Source organism: Schistocerca cancellata, chromosome 3 (assembly GCF_023864275.1).
Source record: "Schistocerca cancellata isolate TAMUIC-IGC-003103 chromosome 3, iqSchCanc2.1, whole genome shotgun sequence".
Lineage (NCBI taxonomy): Eukaryota > Metazoa > Arthropoda > Insecta > Orthoptera > Acrididae > Schistocerca > Schistocerca cancellata.
Window position 1 is genome coordinate 399,680,273 of NC_064628.1, and position 22,129 is coordinate 399,702,401.

At 43.5% G+C, this 22,129-nt stretch overlaps 1 long non-coding RNA gene across 1 annotated transcript in view; it reads left to right on the forward strand.

Moving 5' to 3' along the window:
* Positions 1-22,129, forward strand: part of LOC126175138 (uncharacterized) — an 875,426-nt gene that overhangs the window by 611,664 nt on the left and 241,633 nt on the right. Inside the window, exon 4 of the long non-coding RNA XR_007535529.1 lies at positions 11,080-11,120. This is a non-coding gene — a long non-coding RNA (uncharacterized LOC126175138). The remainder of the gene's footprint in view (positions 1-11,079; positions 11,121-22,129) is intronic.

Genomic DNA, 22,129 nt, shown 5'->3' on the forward strand with positions numbered 1-22,129 from the left:
GCGCAGCTTCACTCCAGACGTCCATGGCGAGGTGCATCTTTGCAACTTTGCAACCACGACACCATGCAGAGCGGTACAGATAAACCCAACAACATGACGAATGGACTGCACAGGATTGGCATCACGTTCTCTTCACCGATGAGTGTCACATATGCCTTCAACCAGATAATCGTCGGAGACGTGTTTGGAGGCAACCCAGTCAGGCTGAACGCCTTAGACATACTGTCCAGCGAGTGCAGCAAAGTGGAGATTCCCTGCTGTTTTGGGGTGTCATTATGTGGGGCCGGCGTGCACCGCGTGTGGTTACAGAAGGAGCCGTAACGGCTGTACGATACGTGAATGCCATCTTCTGATCGATAGTGCAACCATATAGGCAGCATATTGGCCAGACATTCGTCTTCATGGACGACAATTCGCCCCCCCCCCCCCCTCGTGCACATCTTGTGAATTGGCTTCCTTCAGGATAACGACATCGCTCGACTAGAGTGGCCAGCATGTTCTCCAGACATGAACCCTATCGAACATGCCTGGGATGGATTTAAAAGGGCTATTTGCGGACGACGTGACTACAAACCACTCTGAGGGATCTACGCCGAATCGCTGTTGAGGAGAGGGACAATATGGACCTACAGTGCCTTGATGAACTTGTGGATAGCGTGCCACGACGAATATAGGAATGCATCAGTGCAAGAGGACGTGCTGCTGGGTATTAGAGTTATCGGTGTGTACAGCAATCTGGACCACCACCTCTGAAGGTCTCGCTGTATTGTGCTACAAATGCAACATGTGATTTTCATGAGCAATAAAAAGGGCGAAAATGATGTTTCTGTTGATTTCTATTCCATTTTTATGTACAGGTACTGGAACTTTTGGAACGGCTGTGATGCATAACTTTTTTGATGTGTGTAGTTCTTAACAGACGGACAGACAGACAGAGCGCTAAAAAATGACAAAAAATTATTTGATGTAGTATAATTACAAATTAACTGTTTTCGGTTATTTCCCTTTGGCTGTTGTCTGAAACCTTGCTTCTTGCCAGATTTCATTATTCTAGGTCAACGCGAAGAGCCCTGTAGGTTTTGATTAGTGTGTTAGTGAATATCAAAATATGTGACATACATGAAAGCATCTTTTGATTGCACTGCCTTTGATTCTTCACCCCTTTACATCACCAAGGAACTGTTGACCTTAATATGTGAAATAAATTTCGACTTGATACATCTACCCGTTCCTGGGGAAAAGGGTTTCAAACAGTCGAACAGATAGACAGGGAGACGGGTGATCCTATAAGACTTCCATTTTTTCCGATTGTGGTATCGACCCCTAAGAATGTGTCGGCGTGCTACGGCCTCGACCGGAGTAAGATTGGTATTATCGACGTTTCTCTACTAAATACCGATGCTTTACGTACGGCAGGGTATTTGTATCTCAGAGCCTTACTATAATGCCTGAGGACGAGGTTCATCGCTTCGGAGGCAGCTGGTATCTCACTCGACAAGAGAATGCTGTTAAATACAGAAGCGACAGCGGACGCGGGTGCTGCTCGCAGGTCGCTGTCGACCGCCGCTATCGGTCGGGAGCGACTCGACAGCTCCCGGGCCGGTCTGCGGCCGCGGCGGCGACGGCAGTATCGATTGGAAAGTCGACGGCGCCGCCGACTCGCCGACTACCTGTTGACAAACAAGTGCCGACCTAGAAAGCTCGCGCCGCGATCGCCTAGCGAGGCGGCCCAGACCCTCGCTTGGCTACACGTAGCGGCGGCACGTGTCGCTGCATTGCCCGGCTGTTCTGTCTAGGAATCCTGCATAATCGGTCCGCTAGACAAACAAGCAAACAACTCGTATTAAAGAGTTTTGTTACAATAAGACAACTAAGATACTAACTTTGATAGATGTGTCGCAAGCAAAGGCCGCATACAAAATTATCAGTCTCCAGTAACTTCGTCTTGGAACTCTTCCATTTGGTCCGTAGTTGCATACAAAAACAACAATACGATATAAGAACGTAGCCTTCCACGGCCGGTGTCATACTGATTAAATTTTTCTGGTTATTATGCCGCGTCATTGCTAAAAACTAACAATAATAAACTAAAACCGACGTTTCGGCCGAATTGCAACGGCCTTCCTAAGGGCACGATTGGTTTTGCATGGGGATATGTGCTTCTATTTACTACAGACTATAGATGTCTGACGACACTGTTGTAAAACTTTTAATTGGCCCTCTAATATGATTGGCTAGTCATGACGTAAGGGAAGATGGAAGGAAACGGTAGGTAGCTGTCCGCCAATCTGCGTTCGGCTTCTGGTCGGCAAGTTTTCCTCCTGGTGTGCGCGGAAGCGGACTGACAGTTGCTCTGCAGCTGTTTGTGCAGATACGTCCGTGTCGCGTGCAGCTTCTGCCCCGCGACCGCTCGCGGCCCGTTGGACTGGGATGGCCGGCAGCCAGGACGCCGGGAGTTTGTAGCCATCTTCTCTGTTGATGTCAGGCTGCTTAGTAATTTCGCGACTCCCGTATTTTGCGTTATCGCATCCACGATTCTTTCACCAGTACTCGGGCTTCCTGGAACCTGATATGTTGTCCACAGTCACGGTGGTGTTCCACTATCGACGATTTATTATGTTGTTGTAATCGTACATAGCGTTCGTGTTCTGCTAATCGTAAGCTGACAGGTCTCCCTGTTTCTCCTATGTAGGTAGCTCCGCACTCACACCGTAGTTCATAAATACCTGCAGTGTTAAGATTGTTGACTACATCCTTGGTAGAACCTATCATTTTGTGGATCCTGTGACTGCTTCGAAAAATCGGTCTGAAACCTCGGCGGCGGAGGACTTTGCCTATCCGTTCACTGACGCCTTTTACATATGGTAAGTGTACCAGCGGAAGCTTCTCTTCTTTTCCTTCTTCTCGTGTTCTGCTCCCTTTGGTTTTAGGTACTTTCTTACGATGTTGTCATCATAGCCGTTGGCACGACACGTGTATTGTAGCTCCTTTAATTCTTCTCTGATGTTATTTTCATCGCTTATCCGGTAGGCTCGAGCAATTAACGTATGCAGAACAGAATACTTTTGAGCCGGATGGTAGTGGCTCTCCGTGAGCAGATACCGATTAGTGTGCGTTGGGGTCCGGTACACTTTGTTTCCCAGTTTACCTTAGGCAGCTCTGTATACTTCCACATCCAGAAATAGCAAGTTACCATTGTTTTCAGTCTCATGTGTGAACTTTATACTTATGTGCAGGCTATTTAAGTGCTGGAGGAAGTTTACCAGTTCCGCTTCACCGTGAGGCCAGATAATTAATGTGTCGTCCACATATCGTAGCCAACAACCGGGACGTAACGGAGCAGAAGCTAGGGCCGTTTGCTCAAAGGCTTCCATGAAGATTTCCGCAGCTACAGAGGAGAGCGGGGAACCCATTGCCACTCCATCTAACTGTTCGTAATATTTTCCCCGCCAGGTGAAGTACGTAGATGACAGGCATAAGCGCACCAGATCGCAGATATCTGGTGGGATCTGATCCTGTAGAATGCGCATAGTCTCCTCAATAGGTACGTTAGTGAAGAGAGACTTTATGTCAAAACTGACGAGCTGTAGAGCAACTGTCAGTCCACTTCCGCGCACACCCGGAGGAAAACGTGCCGACCAGAAGCCGAACGCTGATTGGCGGACAGCTACAAATCGTTGACGACATGGACATCCACGAATAGCCTCTTTCCTTCCATCTTCCCTTACGTCATGACAAGCCTATCATATTAGAGGGCCAATTAAAAGTCTTACAACAGTGACGTCAGATAATAAATAGCAGCACCTATCCCCATGCAAAACCAGTCGTGCCCTGAGGAAGATCGTTGAAATTCGGCCGAAACGTCGGTTTTAGTTTATTATTGTTAGTTTTCAGCAATGACGCGGCATAATACCCAGAAGAATTTTAATTGCAACACTATGATATTTGTGAGTCCACTTGACGCAAAACACCTTGTTATTTGTTTACTTATTTATTCCCCAAACAAGTTTTGGTGACAATTATCACCATTATAAAAAAAAATGGCTCTGAGCACTATGGGACTTAACTTCTATGGTCATCAGTCCCCTAGAACTTAGAACTACTTAAACCTAACTAACCTAAGGACATCACACAACACCCAGTCATCACGAGGCAGAGAAAATCCCAGACCCCGCCGGGAATCGAACCCGGGAACCCGGGCGTGGGAAGCGAGACCACGAGATGCGGGCTCACCATTATCAATGGGTTCTTTAAATCTAAAACATGCAGAAAGTAGCTTAGTTATACAAACACAGTAACACATTATTACATTTTTACTGTTAGTTTTTTGAAATATAATTTTCTATGATTCTGTCATACTACCTTATTTATTGTATGTTATGGCATGCTTTTAAGAACTACTGTCGCTAGCGTCATATTTTCTGTGCTTTTTCTGTTGCCTTTTCTTCTCAGCGTACTTCATGTCATCTGCAACTGTGTGAGCGGTTGTTAGTAAACAAATACTAAAATGTGAACTTACGTATGTCAGCGTTATACACTTGGGGCTGCGGTAGTGTTGTGGAATACAGTTTTGGTGTGTACTGGGCTGTTAGTTAGTTATTCGTGTACTCACGTTCGTTGGACAGTATGCAGCCAATTCGGTACACAGAAAAACAAAACTTTCGCACTTTGTTTATGACCGAAAACACTACGCCATCTTGCTGTTCACGTGTGTGAAATGGTTCAAATGGCTCTGAGCACTATGGGACTTAACTCCTGAGGTCATCAGTCCACTAGAACGTAGAACTACTTAAACCTAACTAACCTAAGGACATCACACACATCCATGCCCGAGGCAGGATTCGAACCTGCGACCGTAGCAGTCGCGCGGTTCCAGACTGTAGCGCCTAGAGCCGCTCGGCCACTCCGGCCGGCTCGTGTGTCGCAAGAAGGCTTTCGTTCATATACGAAGTGTGAAAGTTTAATTTTTCTGTGTACAGAATTAGCTGCATACCGTCCAACGAACGTGAGTACACGAGTAACTAAGTTGCAGCCCAGTACACACCAAAACTGTATCCCACAACACTACCGCAATCCAAAGTGTATAACGCTGACATACGTAAGTTCACCTTTTGGTATTGGGTTACTAACAGCCACTTATATAGTTGCAGATGATATGCAGTACGCTGAGAAAAACGGAAATAGAAAAGGCATAGAAAATATGCCGCAAACAGCGATAACAATTTAAAAACGTACCATAACGTACAATAAATAAGGTAGTATTGAAAGTATCCACAGAAAACTATATTTCAAAAAACTAACAGTAAAAATGTCATAATGTGTTACTGTGTTTGTATAACTATGCTATTTTCTGCATGTTTTAGATTTAAAGAACCCACTGGTGATGGCAATATTTGTCGCTGAAACTAGTTAGAGAAATAAATAAGTAAGCAAATACCTCGAGTTCACAGGCGAAGTAATGATGCCATACTGTGTTCGCATCAACCCTCTGTCCATAATTATGTTGTATAAATGGAGGAGGAGGATATTAGTGTTTAACGTCCCGTCGACAACGAGGTCATTAGAGACGGAGCGCAAGCTCGGGTGAGGGAAGGATGGGGAAGGAAATCGGCCGTGCCCTTTCAAAGGAACCATCCCGGCATTTGCCTGAAGCGATTTAGGGAAATCACGGAAAACCTAAATCAGGATGGCCGGAGACGGGATTGAACCGTCGTCCTCCCGAATGCGAGTCCAGTGTGCTAACCACTGCGCCACCTCGCTCGGTGTTTGTATAAATGGAGATGATGTTCTAAGTACTGACGACGCCTTTGGCACAATTGTTTTATGTATTTCCACTGCAGGATGTGATTATAGTGTATTTTACTTCAGATGAAGGTATAGTTAGATATACCGAAACCGTGGTCAAGAATTTTAATAAATCTTTATCCTGCAAATGCTTGGCTGTTATCATTTACCGTGAAGTACCGAGTAAATTAATTTAAAGTCCTTTCCGATTTATTTATATCATGCAGGAACAGAGACTACTGCATTCTTGCTAAATAAGGAACGACGGGGAGAGCAGTGGGGAAGGGGGGGGGGGGGGGGGGCGAGGGTGAGAGCCAATAGCGGAAACTTAAACTTAATAGCAACTCTATCCTCCGTCGTAAAACCCATGCGTTACACCCACAATAATATTTGAGTCAGATACTGGCGGAAGATCTGTCATGGAATTCTAAGGTGTTCTCGTCTGACGTAAATAACAAACGGTTTGGAGCCTTCTATTCAATTTATCGAGGATAGATATGGAGCTGAAACCGAAAACAGCAGAGAGAAAGCGGAAATATTAAATAACGCCTTACGCTTTGCCTTACCGTCGCACAAACTCCCAAATTGGAGTCAGTGGAATTAACAACCCCAGTATCGAACTACTAACGCGGAGTAATGAAAGCTAACAAGGCACCAGATCCGCATGGAATACCAGTAAGATATCACGTTGGGCTGTTTCTGCTGCTGATTAAGTGTGTGAAGGTCATCAGTCTCTTATTGAGCCCCAACTGGGAAATATACATAGCTCATCTGCCTGTGTCTAGAGTATATCAGACGTGCAACTGTGAGAACGTTTTCTATAAGTTTTCGTAGCGTTTATCTGAGATGGGACGTGGATACCGGCCCGAATTCACCAAGCGGGATGGGGAAACAGCCTCAAAAGGTCATTCAGCCTGGCTAGCACACCAGATCGCGTCTTTAATCCTCTAAAGCGATTCGACGTGATCGGCTTCACTTCCCCTTTTCCAGAAGGCGACGCGTTAGCTTTCTCGCCTGCGCAGGAAGGCACTTTATTATACGTTCAATACTCGGCACAGTTACGACCTTCCCTATCCAATAACTTTCAGGAATTTCTGGTGCAGCGCCTAGTGAAACTTTATACATACTTCGGCTCGGAAAGAATAGTAGTGCCCCTAAAATATTTGATCTCTTAGGTATGGATATAAAATACTTGGCGAGTAAGGAATCTAAATTTGAAAGCAAGCTACTAAGTAATTCTTCTGAGCAACACCGTTATTCCACAATATTTTTTTTTTTTTTTTTTGAAACTTACGGTTTATAAAGTGGATTTTTTCCGCCCTGTTCTAGGGGTTGATCGATGAGAAGATACGGAACAAAAAATTCTAATGAACTTATATCTGGCAATGCATGGTTTCCATGCTAGAGACCATGTAACCAAACATACGGAGCCGAGCGACCACTACGGTCGCAGGTTCGAGTCCTGCCTCGGGCATGGATGTGTGTGATGTCCTTAGGTTAGTTAGGTTTAAGTAGTTCTAAGTTGTAGGCGACTGATGACCTCAGAAGTTAAGTCGCATAGTGCTCAGAGCCATTTGAACCATTTTCTTGAGACTGCGCTCTAATACGCGCAGTACCAGGCAGCCACAATTACAGTATGCATGGTTTCCTCCTAGAGGGTGGTATTGTTCCCCTTACGTCGTGCCCTAGCGCCCTCTCCTGCCGTGGTAATTGGTAATGTTGTCTCCGATTCACTTCCTTTGCTGACTAACCTTGTAGTGGATGTGGTACAGCGTTGTACACAATGGTTCCGTATTCGAATCGAGAGCTTGCCGACATTTATGGAAAGGCAAATGGCAACGGGCGGCGGGCAGCAAGGGTGTAAGAGACCTATACAGGTCGACAACAACCGCAACATTAATATTTGCAACAGTGTTTCGCCGTTTGTCTGAGATACGGTCGTTTCAGGAAGCAGTAAATCACGAAGGACGTACCCGAGATGTTCGGACACCAGAGTTTGAGAAAAATGTGATTAACACTGTGGAAGGCGACCGCCGTGTCAGCACCAGGCATATGGCCCGCCAGAACAGGGTAAGACAGACGACAGTGTGAAACATTCTCCATGACAGTTGTTACCACCCTTATCACTTACAGCGTGTTCATGGCTTACTAGAGACAGACTTCTCACATCTGGAACAGTTTTGTCACTGGGTCCTTCACCAGGCATCCACAATTCCAGGATTTGTGTCGTTCGTCCTCTTCAAAGATGAGGCCACCTTTACCCGGAGTGGTATCTTCAGCTTTCATAACAGTCATCTGTGGGATAGTATGCAGAACCCCCATGAAATGGTGACAGTGAATCATCAGCATAGGTGCAGCCGGAATGTGTGGACCGGGATAATTGGCGACCGTATTTTGGGACCAGTCTTCCTTCCATGTCGCCTATCAGGCTGGACCTATCGGCGTTTCTTGCAGGTGACTTTGCCTTCACTGCTGAAAAAAGTGCAGCTGATAATCTGAAGGGTTTCGTGGCTGCTACATGATGGTGCTCCAGCGCACATCACCGTTAACGTCCGGATGCGTCTCATGTGTTTCTTTCCTGGTCAATGGATCGGACAAGAGATTCCTGTTGCATGGCCTTCTCGTTCACTGGATCTCAACCCGTGTGATTCCTGGTTATGGGGCCATCTCAAAAGTATCGTGTATGTGGAGCCCGTTCCAGATGTGGAGACACTGGAGCAGCGTATTCATGCTGCCTTTGACTTTGTTCGGATGGAGCCTGGCCACCGTGAATGTGTAAGACAGAACGAGCTACGGCGCGTACACTCAAGCGTTGAGGCGCATGGAAAGCATTTTCAACACATACTGTAACTGTGGCTGCATGGTACAGCGCGTATTAGACCGCAGTCTCTGTAACAGAGTTGACTGCATAAATGTTTCCGAGCACGGAAACAACGCATTTCCGGTCATAAGTTCATTAGAAATTTTTTGTTCGGTATCCTCTCTCCGATCAGTCCCAAAAATTTGTATACTGTGGAAAAAATCACCCTGTATAGAACAAGTTAATTACATACTACAACCAACTCTTGTCTGCAGATGACGATGTTTTAACGGGAATGATTAAAGTTGGACGCCTTTCTTTTATCCAATAGCGGATATCAGATTTCATGTTAATGATAATATTGGTTAGCATAAACAAGATGTAAGCCACTAATGAATGACAAATAAGCATATCTTAATTTTCTTTTTTGTTCCCCTTCGAGTACTGCAATTATGCAATGTGAAAATATCGTTCCATTGTTCCTCTGGCCGGCCGCGGTGGTCTAGCGGTTCTAGGCGCGCAGTCCGGAACCGCGCGACTGTACGGTCGCAGGTTCGAATCCTGCCTCGGGCATGGATGTGTGTGATGTCCTTGGGTTAGCTAGGTTTAAGTAGTTCTAAGTTCTAGGGGACTGATGACCTCAGATGTTAAGTCCCATAGTGCTCAGAGCCATTTGAGCCATTTGTTCCTCTCCACAATTTTTCCTCGGTCTATAAACTCTCATGTTTTCTCGCTACAGCGTTATTTAATGTCTGGCCATATACTAACGTTGTACATTTCTACAGATCGAAGCGAAATGCACTGTTTCTTTAATTAACAGAGAGACTATTTGCAGTAAACCAGTCAATCAGTCTTTTAACGTGGTATTTACATTTACTTCCGTTGCTGTGTATCCATTACGAAATTTAAATACTGCGACAGGTCGTGTAAAGCTTGCATCACTCTGCAGTAATTGGATTGTATCTCTATATCCGACTAAATAACAAACTTATTAAAGTGAGATGTTACACAATAACTGCACGTTGCGTCACCAGAGTTAATCTAATGTCAACGCGTGCTGCTGTAGAATTTTAAATAACATAATTGTTTCCCTCATGACCTGTTTAATTTAGCGACAGTCCGGTGAAATTCGTGATGCAGGCAGCAATCAATCTAGTGTGACGGAATTTTCGGATTGTCGCATCGTGAATGAGGACGAGCGCAACAGTCCATTGCTTTCGAATCCCGCTTTTGCTGACAGAATACATAGTGTTGTCGTTGCATTAAAATAACATTACTTTAGAGAATACTGCGTTCTCATTTGCTATAAACCTGGCATTCCCAATGGCCGAAATAGGAAATAAAAGTATCTTTCCCTCCATTCGTTCTGTAACGTTTCGTTTTTTGCTTTCCGTGTCTGCATTGCTGCAACCTTCTAGGTTACACACTTCGTGCTAACCATGTTTTCTGCAGAGCGTTCGCGCCCTTAAACTATGGAAGGAACATATTTCATACTGTGTATTTAAATTAATGTACGTTCTAATCCCATACGGGGTGTTTTCTAAACGTTGACTACAGTAGTAATGCTGATCGGAGCTGTCTGTGTGAATATTGTATAACAATAAAAACATTGCAATTTGCTAACGGCGTTTTAATTATACCAGAGACGACAACTACCAGTAAACGTTAAACAATGCTAATCGAGTACAGTGGAAGTACACCAGGTGACTCTAGGAGAATTCGATTAGAAAATGCGACGCTAAAAATAGTAGTCAAGATTTACTATTCGAGCAGCAGAATGGCTGACAAGGGCAGAAATTAAGAGGTGGTAACATGCAGATTCACAGTAACAAAGAGGTCTTTTTAGAAAAAGAGGAACAAAGTAATAACGAATATAGCTTTTAAGTGTAAGGGAGTGTCTTTTAGAGTGTATATTAGGACAGTAGCCTCATAAGGAAACGAAAGGTGATCCATAAACAATAAAAATATGAAGAGAATAGGAGCTTCTTCAATGTGGTATCGCAGTAGAATGGAGAAGGTTAGATGCGTAAGTCAGATGAGTAGTAAAGGGTACTGAATCAAATTGGGAAGAAAAAAATCTGTGTCACATCATACATAAAAATAAAATAGTACATCCTTGTAGACTTATATTCTTCGAATAATTTATATTTTTGTTACGTACACAAGCACCACTTTCCAAACTTTAACGTGTAAAAATAATTTCTGTACAATTTTTTTTTTCTTTAATCACAATTGTCCCATCACACATTCTGCATTTTTGTAATGGGGCCTGTTGAAATTGATACATTTTTTGACTCAGGGGGATCGTTTCGTATTTTACGAATGCAGATCGAGTGCAATTCCGACAATAACTATACTGGATAAAAAGAAATCCCTTCACTCACAAATATATGATGATGTAAAACCACATAGAACTCCTTACAGATGTAGTGATAGCGTCTATATGTTTAGCGATACAATATGATCATCTATTACACCAATGTTTTTCTTTGCAGGCTTCCTTTTGAACCTGTCTGCGAGAAGTAAAAACTGCAAGGTGAGTAAGAGGCCGCAATGTTTCAAAATCTCTGTCTCTCCTTCTAGAGGGTTGGTGTGCATGGGTACGCGTATTCACAGTGTTGTTTGAATGCATACATTTGTCGCCTGCACTTATACCTCAAAAGAAAAAACATGATGAAATTCCATTACTCTATTGTCATTCATATGGTTTATTATTACACCAGTTTCTAGCAGTCTGAAAAAAAAGAAAATACTCGATACGGACTCTGTACTATGCTGAATCAGTTAGATGAGTGGATCTTTTTCTTTGAACATTATAAAAATCGAATACTGTCACGTGTAGTTGCAAGATCACTAGCAAAGCCATTTCGATTTCATTTATATCGGCCTCTGTCGTAATTGATATACAGCAAGCTGCCCATATCTTCCTGGACAATTCGAAACGATTATGCACACTGATTGTAAATTATCCTTTTCATCCACGTAAGAACTGTCTTTTGAAACAGGTGATTAATGTATGCAAAAGTCTCCTGACTACTTTATACTCTCCTGTTTGTTTCATTTGTTGTCTAAATGGCTGTTCTCTTCATCCACCTTGAACTGAAAAACACACCATCTGGTTTTACGATATATTGACTACCGGCATAGTTATCGTTTCGGAGTGTAGCTCATACGTTATTATAGTATTATTGCAATTTTTGGACTATTTTCAAACTTACTTCTATAATTTCAGCAGATAAAAGGTCATTTTCAAGTGACGTAAAGTAAAACGAGAGAATCAAGAAACGGCAATTTTCTACCATCCGTGAACAATTAAGCAACCACCGTCATGGAACATTTTAGCCGTTTTAGTAAGTAATAGAAATCTCAATGCCCGTTACAAACAGTTCTAAGTAAATCGGCACTATATGAGGACACGTAATGCAGGAAAACAAGCTACTGACCAGCTGCCATTGTTCTGCAGTAGTTTAACGAAAGGGAGGGACGACTTCAGGGAACAAATAATTATTAAAATAGGACGATGGACCATCAATAAATCTGACTTTGTTCATAAATATACAACACTTTAATAATACAACTTTTGTAACTGAACAACATTTTCCGACATCCATCCATTTATTTATTTGGAGCCCTTTTATTTAGTCGTAGAGTATATTTGTCACAAAACACCCGCACTGATCCCACTGTGGTCATCTAACACAGGCCACAAACACGTAAGTGTGGTCCAAACGTGCTGTTATATAGTCAAGGCGGATTCCACTGTTGAGCAAACTTTGCCGCCAAAAGTGTAGCACTGCGTTCTTGCTCGCACAGGGACACATGGTGGATGGTGAGCGGTCGGCATCGACAGGTTTGAACGTGGCGCCGAAAGTCCGAAAGTGTTGCAGGGAAACGGCTGACCGTTGTGCGATTCATCTCTGAGGGAGATAATTATAGCGGGAAACGTGTGGAGGCGACGAATACAACCGCACAGTGCACAGATATGCTCGCAAAATAGTGCAACAGACGCGCCCAAACATCACCAGCTGCCAAACCTACCAAAAGCCTCTGCTCGACCTCCCCCAAACATGACCTCAACACAGTCGCATTCGCACCTATCACCGGAGAAACTGATATCGCCTATGCGCCTTAGATTACGCTCCAAGGCAGGCCTCGCGCGCGTGCGGTCGGCGGGGAAGGGGATTCCAGAGTCTCCAGCCAAGTTCAGCTTCCCAGCGCTCGTGACAGCCGACACATGTGAAAGCTGGATCGGTCTTCTCATGTATACCGCCGGCGTCTCAGGTCTTGGCCTGCCTTCACGTCTATTCTCAGAATAGCTCATAGCTCGTTGACACACTCGATAACGTGGCCGGGAAAACATTTACTACTCGCATGCAAACGAGATGGTGATGGAAAACCAATCACTCTTATCTGCGCTGCAGGCGCGTGTAATCATTGAGAACACTCTATTTATTTTTTTGAATAACTTATTTAACCATACAGTGTATCTATCACACTATCACAAAACACCAATCCCAGATATGCCCTGGGCCATGTTGCACAGCCCACAGACACACACCCAATCCTAATTGCAGTACACACTATAGCAAACTGCTACTAAATAATACGTCACACAGATGTGTAGATAAGCTCGTAAACTATCCTAATAACGCATAGCAGAGCCTGCAGATCAGCTCGCAAAATAACTCAGCAGACGTGCGCAGGTACCCCCACTCTGCACCCTGCCCATAGGATCGTGAAGTCACCCATCCGTCTGATTTCAGACCTCGCACAGCCCCTGCTCGGCTTCCGCAAGCGTGAGTTTGCGCGGTCAACGCGCTCGTCAGCTGTCAAAGCACACACATACGTCCGTCCAGAACCGCGATCCCGAGCCGCGACCACCGAACGCGGGTGAAAGTCAACTTTATATCAACGTAGCATAATTCCAAAGCGCAGCCTCCATACGCTAGACACATCATACCAGCACATGTCTCTACCTCCTATGATACTGTAGCACACTGCGCATTGCTCCTCACACGACATTACACGGCCCTTTAACTAAACATAACAACACATCCCTGCTCTCGCCTCGTCGCGTACCAGCCATCTAAAAACCTTCTCAATATTATTCTTACTTCACAACATTTTTTTTTAAATAAGATCTAATTTACACCTCCCACCACACCTAACCTCACACCCGTCCCGTCATCAACATACGCAAACGTCCTCAACCCTATCTTGACACTCATATATCATCCCACAAAGCATGCCTATCAATCAATTTACCATTCTCATCCCCTCTTTTCGAATTACAAACGTAGCCTCTATCTAAACACCAATCAACTCATCTTTCTCGCACTTTCAACAGTAATATTAATTTTACACACACCCAGAAATACCAAACGCAATTAAAGACTCAAACTTTTATACAGAGCATCAAGCACATACCACAATATTCAAAGCCCGGTCCATATTTACCACCTCCACCTTCAATTAAATATTATTACCATTGCCCCAACATTCTGCCAGCGCTCGATTTGTACCTATTTTTTTCGCTCTTAACTGTTGTCACTAGCGATCGAATACCACTATCAATAGATTGCATAAATTTGCACATAAAAAAAATTTCGGCCAGCTGTTTAGAGACTCCTATATCCGAACACATAGCATCATTCAACTATCACTTGCTCTTATCTAATAATTCAACCATCAGGTCTGGGGGCAAGGTCATCTCTTTCTTTCTTTCTTTTCTTTCTTTCAGCAGCAGACAGCTATTTTTTAAAGTGGTAGCTAAACTCAGCCATCAACTTAACATCACCATTCGCGAAACATATCTTCAAATACGTAAACACACTTACTCAATTACACAGCGGTCCCACAGAGGATCTGACCTTGAATATTACAGTTCTTAATCCAATAACCACCCAAACAAGTACTAAATGCTCAAACTAATCCCATAGCGCCTTACAAAGCGAGTGTCCGAGAGCCACCGGCGGCATGTCAGAGCCACATAGCTGTCCATCTAAACAGCCGTCCACTCAGCCCCAGGACCAGAATGCTGAAGTGGGCTCTCCCTATACCTGCTCTCCAGCTATTGTCTAACGACATACAGTGCACAAATGGATTCCTGAATAGCGCAGATCTCTGTCTCCCCCTTGCATCTCTAACAGTACATGTAAACAGTGTCTCCCCCAGCCAGCGAACCCGACGTCATTCACCCTTTGCTCACAATTTCCACTCGCATGTATAAAACCATATTCACTCCTGCCAAAACTCACTTAATAATAAAAAAGCATTCTCCCTTTCCAAGCATATATGGGTATGCATTTATCTTCACCCATCTGATCTCTGCAATTTAAATTGGAGAAAGACATATCTATTACCTTCTGTAACCTGTCTATAAAGATCTCAGTTACTACAACAGGACCTTGTTTTGACCATTCGCCGGAAATGCGCGCAATGTTGTACGCCTCAAACTAGGTACAGATCCTCAACACCCTATCATCTTTATCCATCAAACAGTGAAAAAGTCACGAAGGCAGCAATGCGATCCACCTCCAGGACGGACAAACGGAATTCACAATACTCCCCCCCAATAACTCAGAGTGCAACCATCCAAGAATTCCTAACAGCTCGCCAAATCCAACACCTCAAACTACAAATGCCTATATGACCAAGATCATATTAAATATACACACAAGCTGCAGAGACCCCTTTAAAGTTTGATCACCCATACTCTAAGCGAATGAGAAGCTGCCTCTGGCCCTTGTTCAAACAGTGTTTTCTAACACGCTTTTGCACACTGCCGAGCATTTCGTCTTTCTGCCGTGACTTCGAAGTCGTTGCCTGATTCTAAACAGACATTAAAATGGACTGATGCACAGTCTCTCACAGAAAACTATACCATGCACCTTATAAATCATATTCTTACAGTCGATAGCATAACATTGAATGATTTTAAATAAAGGACACCCACAACACAAGGAAAATAGAAGAGCCTGCTGTCGTTGTAGCCACTTCCCTCGAAAGTGATTGACCACTTCTACATTTAAACTCATATGTCGCAATGACCGAATAGTTTATAACTCTGCATTCAACTTCTAGTGATTGGTCATTTTTGCACACAAGTACAGGATCACCGTTTTCGGTGCTAGCATCCCTGGAAGTTGCGGTCCATCAACCAAAATTTCTCCCCCAACTCAAGCAAGCATTGTCAGTCAATCATTATGTCGTACCCAATGCACAGATGCGATGGATAAGACACCACCGATCTACTGTAATATTATCCATCACAGCTGATATCGCGAAAAATTTTACAGTAAGTCCAACACTGGCCAATCATGTGACAGCTTGTTTTTCTTAATTTCAGTATCATAGCTAAACCATACATCCTCTACTTAGCAAGTATCATTGCGAACATTCATAGATGACTGCTCAGCACGTCCATTCACACTTAATTCTCGAACACATGAAGATGATCAAATTATACCAGACAACGCTATATATATGGGACGGGTGTGAGGTTAGGTGTGGTGGGAGGTGTAAATTAGATCTTATTTGTTTTAAAAAATGTTCTAAAGTAAGAATAATATTGACAAGGTTTTACGATGGCTGGTCACGCGACGAGGCGAGAGCAGGGATGTGTAGTTATGTTTAGTTAAAGGGCCGTGTAATATCGTGTGAGTAGCAATGTGCAGTGTGCTACAGTATCATAGGAGGTAAAGACATGTGCTGCTATGATGTGTCTAGCGTATGGAGGCTGCACTTTGGAATTATGATACGTTGATATAAAGTTGACTTTCACACGCGTTCGGTGGTCGCGGCTCGGGAACGCGGTCCTAATATAGCGGGGTGGTGAGAGTGAATTAGCGAGCGTTCTCGCGACGAGCAATAGAGTGCAGCCCTTCCTTACTTTGCCGAGCAGCACAGCGCAGTCTCAGCTGTTTTTGCGCAATAACGGCAAATCTGGTCAGAATGTGAGTGAGTAGACAAATAACTGGACAAATTTATCTGTAGAGGAGTTACAGGTCTGGATTGGAACGAATATCTTGATGGGTGTGGTTGTGCTGCCAAGTGTAGTGCACTACTGGAGTTTAGAAACTGCCTTATGTCAGCCGTACATATAGAAACCTATGAGAAGTAAAAGTTTCAAAAAGATATGTTGCAAATAAATAAAGTAAACTCGTTCCTCCTTTCATCAGCCTATGAACTGAAATTATTTCCGAAAATTAGCAGTTGTTTGGCTATTTGGAGGTAAATGTTTTGCATTATTTACGAGTGGTTCGCATGTCTGTAGGCTGTGCTATGAAATATTTTTAACTGTTTACAATTAGCAAGCGTGCATCTAGAACATTATAAATGAGATATGTAGGAGTGTTTTGCAGGTCTGTATGATGTGGGACATGTCGGTGTGATAGATATACTCCATTCCTAAATAAAGTAAATTCGTTCTTCCGTCCATGGACTTACTGCAGGGTGAGTCTGTTTTACCAGAAACGTGTAGGGAGAGGTTGAGTGCTGGTGGCTTAGTTTGAAACAATTTTCTTAGGTTGGTGGCGGAAGCGCAAGTGAGCTTTGTTTACTGGCAGATTTGAAACGGCGCTGGTTCCTAGGAGGAGGAGGAGGTGGCGGTCTGGTCCTCGAAAAGTAGTTGAAATTAGGGAGTCGAACACGTTTGCATACGTATATGAAATTGTAAATTGAATTATTTAATACAGCGGGGTGGCGAGAGTGAATTAGCGAGCGTTCTCGTGACGAGCAAACGCGCTGTTATACGGTCATGGTGGATTCCATTGTCGGTGAAACTCTGGCGCCAGACGTATCCTTTGTCTGGCACGCGGTTGACAGGTTCCATCCTGTCCAGCATCAAGTGCTCGCGGCCGGCTGACTGTTTGTGGCGGGGCCCTAAGGCGGCGCTCGCCGCCCAGCTGGCGCGCTGGCCGTGGGGGTGTGCTTGACGTCAGCCGGCCAGGGAACTGTCGATGGAGCGAGCCTCAGCCGGCCGCGTGTACGTCAACTGCACGCTGGAGTTTCGCTGTGTGAGCATGGAGAAGTCAGTTGGGACACACCTGCATGACCGTAATGTCTGAAATAAAGAGTCATTTTCCAGGTATTTACAGAAGGCTATGTCCGTCGCGTGTATGGAGAGTGTGTGACGTAAGTGGGTCGGAGACGCAGCGATTGTACAGTTATTACGTGCGCGCGAGAGCATGCGCAAGTCAATTGGCGGGCTTTCTAGTGTGGTCCATACGTGCTGTTATATAGTCATGGCGGATTCCACTGTTAAGCAAACTTTGTCGCCAAAAGTGTAGCACTGCGTTCTTGCCCTCACAGGGACATGTGGTAGATGGTGAGCGGTCGGCATCGACAAGTTTGAACGTGGCGCCGAAAGTGTTGCAGGAAAACGGCTGACCGTTGTGCGATTCATCTCTGAGGGAGATAATTATAGCGGGAAACGTGTGGAGGCGACGATACACGTGGTGAGCAGACAAGGGGCCACTGTGACGTCAAACTCGACAACTTCCAGCGTGTCCAGTGAAAACATGTTTATGACGTGGGAGTGATCACTGGGCGCGTCCCCCGCGCTAGTGGCTGCCTCACGTGACAGGTGTAGGCAGTGTCTCCACGCGCTGGCCAGGGGGTGGCGAGGATTTGAACTAATTCAGTTGGATCTCGGACGTCGTGGTGACTACACTGCGATATCACAGATGTGTGTGCTGACTGTGTTGGAGAACCAGTGATGACCGTACTGCTTGAAATAAAGTCTTCAGTCCCTTCCCCCCTGCAAAATCAAAGGACGTGAATTACATTATTATAAGTGCAGTTTATTATTTGACGCGATTATGATAGGCTACCAGTGAAAAAAGATAAGTGACGGAGAAAGCTCGTACATGTGATTAATTATGGTGTTGGGGATTTGTATTTATGATAGATTTTTGTTATGGATGTAAGGATAATGGCTTTCACACCGAGAAAGTCGGACATCTTGAATAAATAATAATGATAATAATACATAGAAGTACAGTTTTCGAGAGAATATAGTGTTGGAATCAGAATTTGGAGCAATTTTCTAGTGGAGGTAGGCCTATAATAATAAATGATAATGAATGATAATAAATGGTAATGAATGATAATAAATCACAATGAATGATAATGAATGTTGATAAATTATAATGAATGATAATAAACAAAAGTATGGTTTTGCAGCCATTATCGTGTAGGAATTTGAATTTGGAGGAATTTTCTAGTGGAGGCCGGACAATAACAATAAATAATAATAAATGATAATAAATGATAATGAACGATAATGAATGATAATAAATGACAATGAATGATAATGAATGTTAATAAATGATAATGAATGATAATGAATAATAAACAAAAGGAAGGTTTTGCAGCCATTATCATGTTGGAATTTGAATTTGGAGGGAATTTTCTAGTGGAGGCAGGTCAATAATAATAAATGATAATAAATGATAATGAATGTTAATAAATGATAATCAATAATAATTATAAAGAGAAGTACGGTTTTGCATGCATTATCCTGTTGGAATTCAAACTTCCACCATTCTTTTTTTTTCTTCTGGAGGTTTAGGTTAGTGGACGTAGCACAATTGGACTATTCTGCTGCCAAAATTCAAAATTCCCGCCATTTTTTCTTGAGGTTAGGTTAGTGGACGTAGTACAATTGGACTATTCTCCTGCCAAAATCCGCCGTCTTGGATGACGTCATGCAATTTTGCCAAGTTTACATGCCGCCATCTTTGATGACGTCATCGCCGCCATCTTGAATAAATTTGGCAACAATGTAACGTGCACTGGCACGAACCTTGTCCCTCTACTGATGAGAGCATATTTTACTTTTCAGATTGTAAACGTCAATATACTCTCACAGGTAGTTGCAAGATCATTAGTTAAACCATTTCAGTTGCATTTCTACCAGCTGCTCTTCTAGGTAATCTGCAGTAACTTGCCCGTACTCGTAATAACTTTGCAAGGGAATTGAAAATTATGTGATGTATGCGGTCACTATAACGGTGTTGCCACGTTTGCGGGATGGCCACACGGACACGATTTCTAGGATGACTTAAGTTCTGTGTAACAGTTCAAAGGGACAACCAAAATCCGTGTTGTTGGATAGGATATATCAACAACTTGCATGCTAGGATTACAAAAACGTCTGTAACAAAAAAAACATCTAAGGATCTTCAACATACCGACGTCAGAGATATAGGCCCATAGTGTTAAACGTCTGTTGGACGATCCTTCTTGGAAACAGGGATGACCTGTCTTGTTTTCCAGTCATCAGGAACACATCACTTCTCCAGAGACCTACAGTACACTGCTGCTGGACGAAGGCGAAGTTCTTTCGCTTAGGCTAATCCCACTGGCATCCCGTCAGGTCGAATTGCCTTCGCCTTGTCACGCGATGTCAGTTTCTTTTCTGTCCCACGGTCACATATTTCGATATCAGCCATTTTGTCGTTCGTGCAACGATTCAGAGGAGGCACTGCTGCGTGATATTCATCTGTGAAACAGAGACTGCGCTACTGAATGAAGGCAATTACCGCACACCTTGTAAAATGTCTGGGCTGTTATATTAGTTCGACTTCTCTTTCACCTTTCTCCATGAATTTTATAATGAGCTGACTCCAAGCGCTGATCATTCAGAGTAACGTGTGACGTAGAATGCTGAAAATTAGGTGGACTGACAAGGTCAGGAATGAGGGGGTTCTGCGCAGAATGCCAGAGGAAAGGAATATGTGGTAAACACTGACAAGTAGAAGGGAAACGATGATAGGACATCTGTTAAGACATGATGGAATGACCAACATGGTACTAGACGGAGCTGCAGAGGGCAAAAACTGTAGACGAAGACAGAGATTGGAATACATCCCGCAAATAATTGAGGACGTAGGTTGCAAGTGCTACTCTGACATGGCACAGGAGTGGAATTCACGGCGGGCTGCAACAAACCAGTCAGAAGACTGATGACTCAAAAAAAAAAAATGACAGAATAGATTGAGATCGTGATTGTTAAGAAGTCACAAACTGTATGTTATGAGTGCTCAAGAATTATGAACACTTTTAATTACTCACAGCTAAGCCACATTCCACATGCCACAATATGTTACCGATCGCGTTCGTACTGAAACTTATACAGTAACCTACAACGGCGTGGAAAACTATTTTAAGCATTCAGCAGCAAAACAGCCTAACAGTGGTGCCTGGTGCACGACTTGTACTCAGTTCCCGGACTGTTACGCTGCAACTGCAACACCTGTGTTCGTGTCAAGCGACAACAATTAACGTCCCATTAGAAGCATTGTCTATGGCCACAGATTATTTCGTACCTTTGACATTAGCTAAACTGTAGGTAGCTGTAATACACACTCTATGGCTTGGCGGATTGATAACTCTGCCATATAAAATTAATAACTGATGTCGAATATCTTGCCGTGTGATGGTACCGTACCCGTACCCTTACAACGTGATTATATCGTTGGACAGTTGCGTTTCTTTGGCGCCCATTTTCTACAGAAAATATGCATGCGACAAAACTTTGGTAGAGACGTTCTTATACTGTTAGTGTTGTAATCTTACCCTCGGACACATCACCATTAAATTCAATATTTTCAAAAGCTTCGGGAGGCATAGAAATACAATAGAAAAACATTTTACTTATCTTCATTTTCTCTTCTTGTTGTCATAAAAAAATACGTCTGTCTCCATCGGAGGCATGCCCACTACTCCTTACATTCTGTGGTACTCACAATATTCCAAAGAGTTAAAAAAAATGTTTACAAACTTTCTTGACAAAAGAAGAATCATCACTAAGATATAACATTATTTTGCACATGAATCCAGAAATAAATTTAATAATTAGCGTTGGATTGTGCAATTAATAATATGAATTTTAAGTATGCCAGAAATTTCGTAATTTCAAGTATTTTTAAACGAACAGTAATTTTAATCGTAATTACACATATATTGTAAGAAATTAATCTCTTTTCATAAGTTTTAGGCTGAAATATAGTACAGCGTATGCAAAATATATGAATTCTTTCAGTGGAACAGCCGAGAACGTTCACCTATTCCAGATTCGGGATTAATCCTGGTATCGGCTACTTCTATAAAAAGTTAAGTTAGCAAAGGGCGTGCCATTACAGTGTGCAAGCAGTTAATCTGTAGCGTCAGAGTGCATGAAGTTTGGGGTTTGGTGGGTTGGGTTGTTTGGAAGAGGAGACCAGACAGTGAGGTCATCGGTCTCATCTGAAGGGAAGGATGGGGAAGGAAGTCGGCCGTGTGCTTTCAAAGGCATTTTCCTGGAGCTATGTAGGGAAATGACGGAAAACCTAAATCATGATGGCCGGAAACGGGATTGAACCGTCGTCCTCCCGAATGAGAGTCCAGTGTGCTAGCCACTGCGCCGCCTCGCTCGGTTATGAATTTTGGTTCACCCAGTATGTACAGGGTGTAACAGAAATATAGCTACAAACTTCAAGGGGTTGCAGAGGGTGATCATGAGGATCAGAGCGAGGGGAGGAACCCCTGTCTGGAAATGTC